Source organism: Rhinolophus ferrumequinum, chromosome 3 (genome assembly GCF_004115265.2).
Source record: "Rhinolophus ferrumequinum isolate MPI-CBG mRhiFer1 chromosome 3, mRhiFer1_v1.p, whole genome shotgun sequence".
Classification (NCBI taxonomy): domain Eukaryota; kingdom Metazoa; phylum Chordata; class Mammalia; order Chiroptera; family Rhinolophidae; genus Rhinolophus; species Rhinolophus ferrumequinum.
The window spans coordinates 20,217,462-20,226,849 of record NC_046286.1 but is presented as its reverse complement, the minus strand read 5'-3'; positions in this window follow the sequence as shown (position 1 = coordinate 20,226,849).

Genomic DNA, 9,388 nt, shown 5'->3' with positions numbered 1-9,388 from the left:
TTCATTATTACCACAAATACCAAGTTTCACTGAAACAAAAGGATTCGTTTTGATTCCCGAACTCTGTTCCTTTCTCTGTCTTTCCTTACCTGTCAGTGTGGCTCTGACTCTAGCACCTCACAAAGAGGATTCTTGCCTCTAGCTTGTGGCAGTGGGTTCTTCAGCCTTCTCCCAAGAACTGGAATCTTCTGTCCAATGTGGGCAGTGTCCCCTCAACCCTCAGGACAGCCCTGTGACGTAGGAGGTAGAGTCATTAAGACAACATGGAAGACGAAGATAAAGGCTCCCAGGAACCAGAGAAGTTACCGCTGCTCATCTTCCCTGAGTTTTCAAACTACACCAGCGGTCCTAATGGTTCCAAATTTTTTCTGAGTTGACATCTACCCAGAGGGTGTGGCCGGTGGAACATGGCAGGTGTGTGCTGGCTGCTTCAGTCCTCACAGCAGCCTTGTGTGTCCTTCCCTTTCCCTGCCGTCGCCTCTGCCCTCCTCAGGAGCCAGGTCTGTCCCCCTCTGCTTTACAGGTAGGGAGGTGGACAAGTGGAGTGCTTTGTCCTGGTTGCACAGGGAATTTCTCCAGCGAGCCCAAAGTTGGCAAAGGGAAGTGAGCCCCGCCCTGGGAAGCAGGGTGCTGAGTTTGAGTTCCCCTTCTGCCAGTATGTGGCCAGGCTGGGCGAGCCACTCCCTTAGAGGGAAATGCTTGGTTTCTTGGTTTCTTTATCTGGAAAAGGAGGTGGTTGAACTGAGTGATCTCTGAGGTCCCTTCCCATAACGCATATGACTCTTTAACAGCTAGTGTCAGGTATACCCACATGACACCGTAGCCCTGGCACCATTTGGAGCCAGGTCAGAATGAGTCCTCCATCGTGTTGTTAAATGGTTTTTTCATGGTAGCGATATCCGTGCCTTTATTTTGTGGGTAGGACTCCAGAATATTTCAAATTATCTCAAGAGATTTAATTCCTAGAAAAACTTTAGAACAAAATTAATTTTTGTTCAACTGCACTTGAATTTGCCGACGTATAAACTTGTTCACTTTCTTTTGCAGGGCTGGTGTCTCAGTGATGAGCGCTGCTTTTTGCCGCCTCCATCATCAACCAGCGTGTAACCCTAACTCATTCTCTTCAGTCTCTCCTCAACGGAGAGAGTTAAGATTCTCAACTTTTTTCCTAAACATTTTTACTATTAAATCCCGAGTATTTTTCCACAGCCTGTAGGAGGATATTAGCCTCTGCTGAGATTTACCATTCTGGTAATAGTTCTCCCAGCAGGTACTTTTCGTAGCAAGCTAAGCTTTCCCACCTTTAAGTGCCAGTACTTAACCTTGACATAGAAAGGTCAGCTCATGCCATCTTGCCTATGTGTGCTGCTGTTGTAGTCATTTAAGTGGATGGAATCCTGAGTGACAGCTACAACACAGCCAGATAATATCTCCAGAAACACAGCCTAAAGTTGGATTTGTCTATGTGCATTGGTTCTGGTTTTAAAAAATATTGTTAAGACTAATAAAATCTAACATGAACTGTTTAGGGAAACAGGGAACAGAATTATAACTACTATAACTTTTTTGGTGAACTTTAAAACCAGTTTTCAAAGTGACACGTCATAGTATATCCAGTGTATTAGCAAGTTGCAGGTTAGGCATTTGAGATTGGGATTAATAAACAGTAGTCTGCAGTGTAGGGACTAAGAATGTTTCTGAAACTTTGAATTTAAAGTCAGATTTCTGGAAATCGATACTGCAGAATAAATGCAACAGTTCATGTCACATTGAACTCTAATAGATAATCAAAACACAACAACAGCCAATGAGCGTTAATGTAGGGGTGTTATATAATATGAAGGTTCCAAACTCCCAAACAGACTGACTCCCAGAAACTTCATGCACCTAGTGATGGGGGCAGGTGCGCAGGTGTGGTCCTGCTAATAGCCATCGTTTGTTAAGTACTAAGCACGATATAAATGATCTTGTTAAATCTTCCCTGCAATCCTATGAGTAGGTTTTATTATCCCAATTTTATAGAAGAGGAAATAGGCTTAGGAGAGGTTAGGTAATTTGCGCAGGGGTGGACTCTAGATTCAAATTCAGGGCTATTTTGATTCTTAACTGCCTCATTCTAACCACCATACTGTGCTGTTCCCTTTATAAGGCTTCAGAGGGCTGAGAGTGTTCTGGGCGCTGGGGGTGATGAGAACTACCTCTGTGAGTGAAGCTGGTGTGACAAGGTCTGTGGATGCCAGTGTGCAGAGATGAAATTGAAGACCTCGCATAGCTGGTAATGCTCTCTTAGCAATCCCAGCGATTTGCCCTACGGGCCAAGAAGCTTACGTGGCAAAGACTGGTGTTTGCAGAAAGCTTGTGCTATCGTGAGCACTATAGTTACCAGAAACTACCTTTCTGGAACCTGTTGAAAAATTTTTTTAATTAAAAACTCAAATGTAATTTTTTCTTATTATAAAACAGTATCTTTTCATTAGAGAAACAGTAGAAAATAACCATAAGAAGTAAATAGAAACACGTGTAATCTAGTTACCCAGAGAAAACATACCTTGCGTTTTGTTCGAGCTACATCCATGTGTATGGGTAGATAGTTGGCACTTGCTTATTTACTTCCTTAGGATAATTTCCTAGAAGTGTAATTGTTGGACCAAAAATATGAACATATTTAAGTTTCAGATATAGTTCACTAAATTGCCTATTTCTGTCCCCACATATCAAGGATGCCCTTTGTCCTACATCCTTGCTGACACTAGATATCCCCACCCCCACCCCCACCTTTTTAAAATTGCCAAATTTAGTCTGGTTAAGATGTTAAGTTCAGTTTTAAGATGTCATGTACTTTTCACACAATACCTTCCCAAGTACTTGCAATTCAGACTTTTGGAAGTGGTTTAAATTTCTCCCTACAGTTAACATATAGCAAGTACAGGTAAGGCTGCTTTCCACCATTATATAATTTTGAGAACTGGAGGTCAAAAGAATTGTCATGCAGAGGTGAAAAGTAAGGCATCTTATGAGCTGTCATCGAAACCATCTGGCCAGATCTTGTTTCCATTTATCTTGTTAATACACAGATAAATGTGCAGAAGGTAATGTGAAAAGACTAGAAAGCATTCAGAATAACAAAAAGACTGGTTTCATTTCTCTTGGTCTTCAGAGTAAAGGCAGAATCGCTCAGGTGTCCTGACTACGGTCCAGACGTCACTTAGAACCTGTTGCTCGCTCTGCAAGTCTGATCCCCGGACAACTCGTCACCTTTCCGCCATGCCCTGGGCATCTTTTCAAATATTCTCCAGCCCGTATCTGGGGGAAAGTTATTTTTCCTTCTCTGGGCTTGGAGTCAGAAGCCCAGAGAATTTCAGCTCTGCTATTGAATAGCTGTGTGGCTTTGGACCGTTTCCATGCACTCTTTAAGTCTCAGTTTCTTGATCTGTGAAATGGAGAGATTTATCTGCTGTTCCTCATGTGGAATTGTGGTGAGAATCAAATACAATCCTGCAGGTGAAAATGCTTTGTGAGTTGTATGGCTTTATCTAAAATGTCAGGCTGTTAATATTATCATCATTTTCCTCCCTGGGCAGCACTTTGTTTAAGAGGAAAATGGCCCTGGAAGAGTGCGAGAGAGGGATTACTTAGTTTGCAGATGGAGACTAGAGGGAGCCAAAAGTCCTGGGTTCAGGCTGGGCTCCTCTCCTGGGAACTGTCTGTAGGAAAGCCATCCAAACTTCATCATCAGCCGAGAGGGTTGGACCAGATTATTTCTAAAGATCCATGCAGCTCCTGAAATGTATGATGGAGCAAAAGTGAAGAGAAGTCTACCCGCCTTGATGGCTCACTTGGGTGCTAGGTGAAGCGGTGCTCTGGACACATGAACCTGTAGGGTGTGAGAATGTCACAGGATAAACCCAATCGGCAGTGGCATTCTGCTCCGCGTGACTTGCTCAGCATAAAACCTATGTAATGGACATAAACCTGTGCAACCTACAGGAAGCTTTCTCTGCAACTTAAGTAAGTGCTGGAGTCTGCATGGCCAAAAACCTTCTTGGAATAGTTTTTCCTTGAAATTCTTTTTCATCTGCTTTCCTTTGATCTCCCCCTGGGTCAAGTGCAGCAGAGAGAGCAGTGGAACGAGCCCTGCTAGATTGGGAACACCTCTCTGCTTCCCCAGCTTCCACTTTTCCTTCCCACATCCCTTCTCTTCTATCTTTTTATTTCCTGTCCTCCACCCTTCTCCTTCATACATCCTTCAATTCCTCACCTCTGCAAAGCTGAAGAAATGTCCCCCACAGGAAACGGATTTCATCCTATTGTTCTACAGCGTTTCTGTGAAAATTAGGAGAACCTGAGATGTATCGTTGGGAGTCAGTCCCACGCAGGAGTGAAAGTGGCACGTTTCCCGGAAGTGTGTTTGTTCAGTGCTTCTCTCTTCTACCCCTCACTCCCCAATTCATTCTCCTCTTAACCTGCATCTTCATGGAATCCAAATAGTTGGTGACACTTAGAAGTTTTAGCACTTGGATTCATGTGATTGTTTTCCACAGAAAGAGGGGGGAAAAAAAACCCGAAGACAAGGGCAGAAGACACATTACTCCATTCAACCAGATGCACCAACACTCACGCACACATGTGCACACTCACACGCACCCCTACTCCCAAGCCCGAGGCTATGTTTAATTAAAATATCAATACTTTTTTGTTTGTTTCCAGATGATCCTAAAGTTGGAAGAGACCTTGGTGATGGTCCAGTCCAAACAGCCCCCTGATGCATGGTTCCCCTCTGGAATGTCACTGCCGGATGTTCATCAAGCCTTGGTGTGACCTTCTACTGACAGTCCAGTCCCTCTCCCTTTAAAAAAAAAACTTCCAAATATTTGAAAATAATATTCCTTATAAGTTTTCTCTTCTCCAAAATATCCCTTTTTAATTAATTTTTTTTTTTTGACGACCCCTCTGATCTATTAGGAATTGAAGGTTAATGTAGGAGAGGAAACACTTCTTTCTTTACTCTCTTAGGTTTAGTATCTGGGGTCTTGTCAATTAAACTGACAAAAGACAGATTAACAGGAGAAAGGAATTAGATGTACTGAGACCTTCGCAGAAAAGAAGTGAAGGTCCGAAGAAGGGGTGAGACTGGGGGGCTTACATTTTAACAAAGCGATAGAAGGAACTAGACAGGAAAGGAGAGGGGTTTGGATTTCTAGCAGATGTAAACTGTGGGGAGGTAAATATATGGGGGAAACTAATGGAAGCTAAGTGTCATTTAGTGGGGATTGTAATGCTGACTCAAGTTGGTGCCTACTCCATTGATAAGAGTTGTCCTCTTCCTAATATAGGAGAGGGAGACACCTTTGCAAAGAGAAATTAATGCCCTGCTTTTAGACAGAAAGGGGGAGGCCAGGGAGACTTTTCTAAGTCTGTTTCTCAATTGCCTTCAGCTCAAACTAATCCTTATTCCAAAGTGGTGTATTTTGTGGTGGCTTACTCTTATATGGCATCCCCATACTAGCGAGAAACTAGGAGGAAGAAGAATTCACTAGTATCAATATCAAATCCAATCAAGTGAATAGGTATTCACTGAGCATGAGCTATGGGTAGGATATTTCGCTAGGGATGTGGGAGTGGTGGGAGCATAAAAAAGAAGTCACAGTTGTCTCCTTTAAAGACTTGAAAATCCAGACAGCAGATTAGCAACGAACACCTGAAAATTTACAAAGCAAAAGTACACAGCAATAGCCCTTCAAATGGACAGTAGAGAAGTAATTGCTAAGTGAAATGCCATGAGAGTTAAGCTGAGAGTTCAGAAGAGGAAAAGACACAAGTATGTTGCAGTTTCGAGGAGATGAGTTTCAGGGAAGAGGCCGGGCGTTTAGGTAGAACCTAAATGAGTAGAGAGAACTGAAATGGTCATTCCAGGAAAAGGGAACTGGCCTGGAGACTGTGAGGGTTCAGAAACAGGAAACGATTTGTGGAGCAGAAGCTGAAAAGTGAGTTTTCTCAGGTGAAATGTTTGGGAAGGTGACTTTTGTTAATAAACTAGGCTGGGGCCACCCATTAGATTTGGGCCAACGTCTAATAAATCGGTCATTTAATCTAGAAGCAAGAATGGAATGCGAGGTCATCTTCCTGGGGCTAGACTTGCCATACCAGCTCATTACGTCAGAACTTTGTTGGTTTTGTCAGTATGATGACAGTTCCAGGAGCAAATATTGCTGGTCCCCATTCCTGTATAAGCTGGTAGAAAAAGGCTGAGGAGAAATTTTGGTGGGAGGAAGCCAGGAAAATGCGACAGTGTTTGACAGACACTCACATGGGCTTTCCCCAGGCATTGGCACTCGGTAATATGTTGACTAATTCCATCCAACTTGATGCAGGAAATCAGCTTCGCTGCTGAGTAAGTGAAAGTCTGCACGAAACCTTGAGTCGCCTGCAGCTAGCCTGTGGGTAGCTGGGTGAGACCAGCCCAAAGCAGCTGCTGCTGAATTTTGACAAGGAACAACCTCATTTTCCTATTGTTCTTTCCATCCCTGCCCTTGCCAAGGAAACCTCCAGAGCAGGAGAACAAGTATGGTTCTTAGCTACAAGGGAGTGCAGCTATGAGATTTAAGGCTCCTGCTTGGTATCCCAATCGCTTGTCAAGGATGCTTGGATTCTCAGTTCCTCAGTTTCAGAACCTGGAATGCATCTTGTAAGCCCCGCGGTCATTTATGGGAAGTCTCGCCCTTCCTTTCATGTTCCCTAAAGCAGTGCATCCCAGGCTTTCATGTGATATGAATCACTTGAGGATCTTGTGAAAATGCGCGTCTGATTCAATAGGTTTGGGGTAGAGGCTCGAGAGGCTACGTTTTTTTTAACAAGCTCCCAGGTGCCAGCAGACCAGATGCTGCTGGTCCCAGGATGAAGTGCTGAGTAGCAAGGCCCTCCTAGCTGGCCGGGGTGGGGGATGGTGCCGACTCTCTCCTTCCAGATTCTCTTTTTTTTTTTTTTTCATTTCAGGTTCTTGCTTGACCCATTCTTGCTGTCTCCCATCCTGAGGCTGCTGCTCTCTCTTCACATCTCTTTGCTGCTCTTTTGTATATAAAGCCTGTTTCGTATATAAAGCATTTTACCTTAGACATGGAAATAATGGAACAGAATTAAAGCACAATGTAGACATGGAAACATTTTGAATGCAGAGCTGAGGACTCAAAAGTTCCCTTGCCACGTCAGCTACTGGAAGTCTCTTACTGGCATCTCTTTCCATTTCCCTTCTCTCCAGGGATAACTCAAATTCTTTTCATTTGTATGTGTAGCAATTTCTCTGTTTGTACTCTGCAAGAAGCTCTATCTTTGCGCTTACACAAGGAACGAAGGTAAATTCTCTCCAAAACCGAAGTGCCATCTGGTCTGATATAAAGTTCACAGCACTTCTGGATAGAGGAAACTGTGTGGTGACGGCTTTCCTTTTCTTTTTTCAGATAGTACTTTGTTTTTCTTCCTTGTATCCATGTTAAATACCCTTCGTAATGACTGACTGGTACCATGAGGGAGTTTAATACATGGTGTTTTTGTTAACAAGGAGATAAAAGTCTGGTGCAAAAGCTTCCATGGGTCTGTAGAATAGATTCACAATTGATAGGTTCCTCCATTCGATCTGGAACTTTCTCCAGTGACATCAACCCTGTTCTGTCAAGGAATCTCATACAGTATTCTGGGGAAACTCCTTTCTTAAGTCTTACCCCTCACCTCTTACTTTTCTTCTTTTTCAGCTTTTGGTCCAATCTCCTTCCTTTATTTCTCTCCCCTGCAACTCTTTTCACAGGTCCTTCATTTGTTTCTTCAGAAAATCAAGAATTATACTCTTTGAGACAAATCCACAGACAGTCACGAGAAGAGAGAATGGGAGACAGTTACAGATGGAGAAGGGAAAGGGCTTCTGTTTCTGTGTCTTATCCTATATTAATCTAACCCCAAGTAATTTCTAATCCCACAAACATCAGCATAGGATGACCCTGGCACAGTATTTTCATCTAACAAATAATCATTATCATGATCTGTCTCTAATTTTTAAACCAAAAGTAAAGTTGTTTTGTTCTTAAAAATCTTTTCGTTGTGAAAATATGTTGATCTTCAAGAAATGGGACTAATTGCTATGACGTGTGATTTTATGGAGAGTCCAGCAAGTACATATGGGTGTGAATATTTGACTCAAAACAGATAGGTAAAACTGAATTGTCAGGTGCAAAGAATCCTGAATCTGGAAATAATCTTTCGCATTGAAAAGGGGGGTGGGAAAGGATGGTATGGCATTGGTGAGGTTTGTTGCTTTACGGTAACATACTGTCATATCACCACATTTTTTTTTTTCTTCAACAGGGGACAGAGTTGGGATTTTGAAAGGGAATGGAACATGGACTTTCTAAATGATCTAGGGATAAGGACTTAAAAGACAGATAAATTATCTACTTAATATGCTTTAATAGCCCAAGCAGAGGAAGAATAGTTGTGCTTGAGGGAGAGAAGAGCTGCAGGAGGCTGAAAGGTTGGGAATAAAAGCCATAACACTTTGAGGCCATTCTGACTTACTGTTCGTAACCCTTATTCAGAAAAGTCTGATCCTAACATAAATAAGTGTTCAGGGAAATTAGAAAGAAGTGTCTTAATATCATTTGGAGATAAGGCTGGGGTGAAAATAAATTATAGACTAACAGCTTTTGTTTAGTGAGTGAGATAGCAAATGATAGCCTCAGTTTTTTTTTTTTTTTTTGCATTTAATTCTTTATAACTATTCTTTAAATTGAATAGAGGATAACATTGTTTAACTGACTATTTTCATGAGAAGTCAGAGTTCTGATAAAAAGTAAAAATAAACAGAAAAGCCTGTAAACTCATTTAATGTCTCTTATCCGTCCGTTTTGACGAGGATTTGCGACAGTAAGAATCTCCAAATCACAGTGGTTTACGAGAACACATCGATCATGCTTACATGTCCAATGTAGGTCAGCGGGGAGGCCCACCTCCTTGTTCTCATTCAGAGATGCAGATTCTCTTACTATGCTATCATTTCCCCACGTTACCCTAATCTCCTGAGGCAGGGGAGGAGAGGTCATGGAGAAGGATACATAGGTTTTTGAGTCTTCTTCCTAGATGCGAAACACTTCTCTTCCATTCACATTCCTTTGGTCAAAGCAAGTCACATAGGGAGGAGGAAAAGAAGTGCCATTCTCCAGGTTCCTGGAAGTAGAGCACCGCATTTTTGTGATTATTAGAAGTGGCTACCATAGTCTATCCTTCTGTTCACCAAGTACTTGGTTCACTCTCCTTGCGTACATCATATCTTCACCTTCTCCCTAAGGGAGAGCACCCAAAAGTCCCATCTTATCAGAGTATCTAAATGGTATGTATACATACT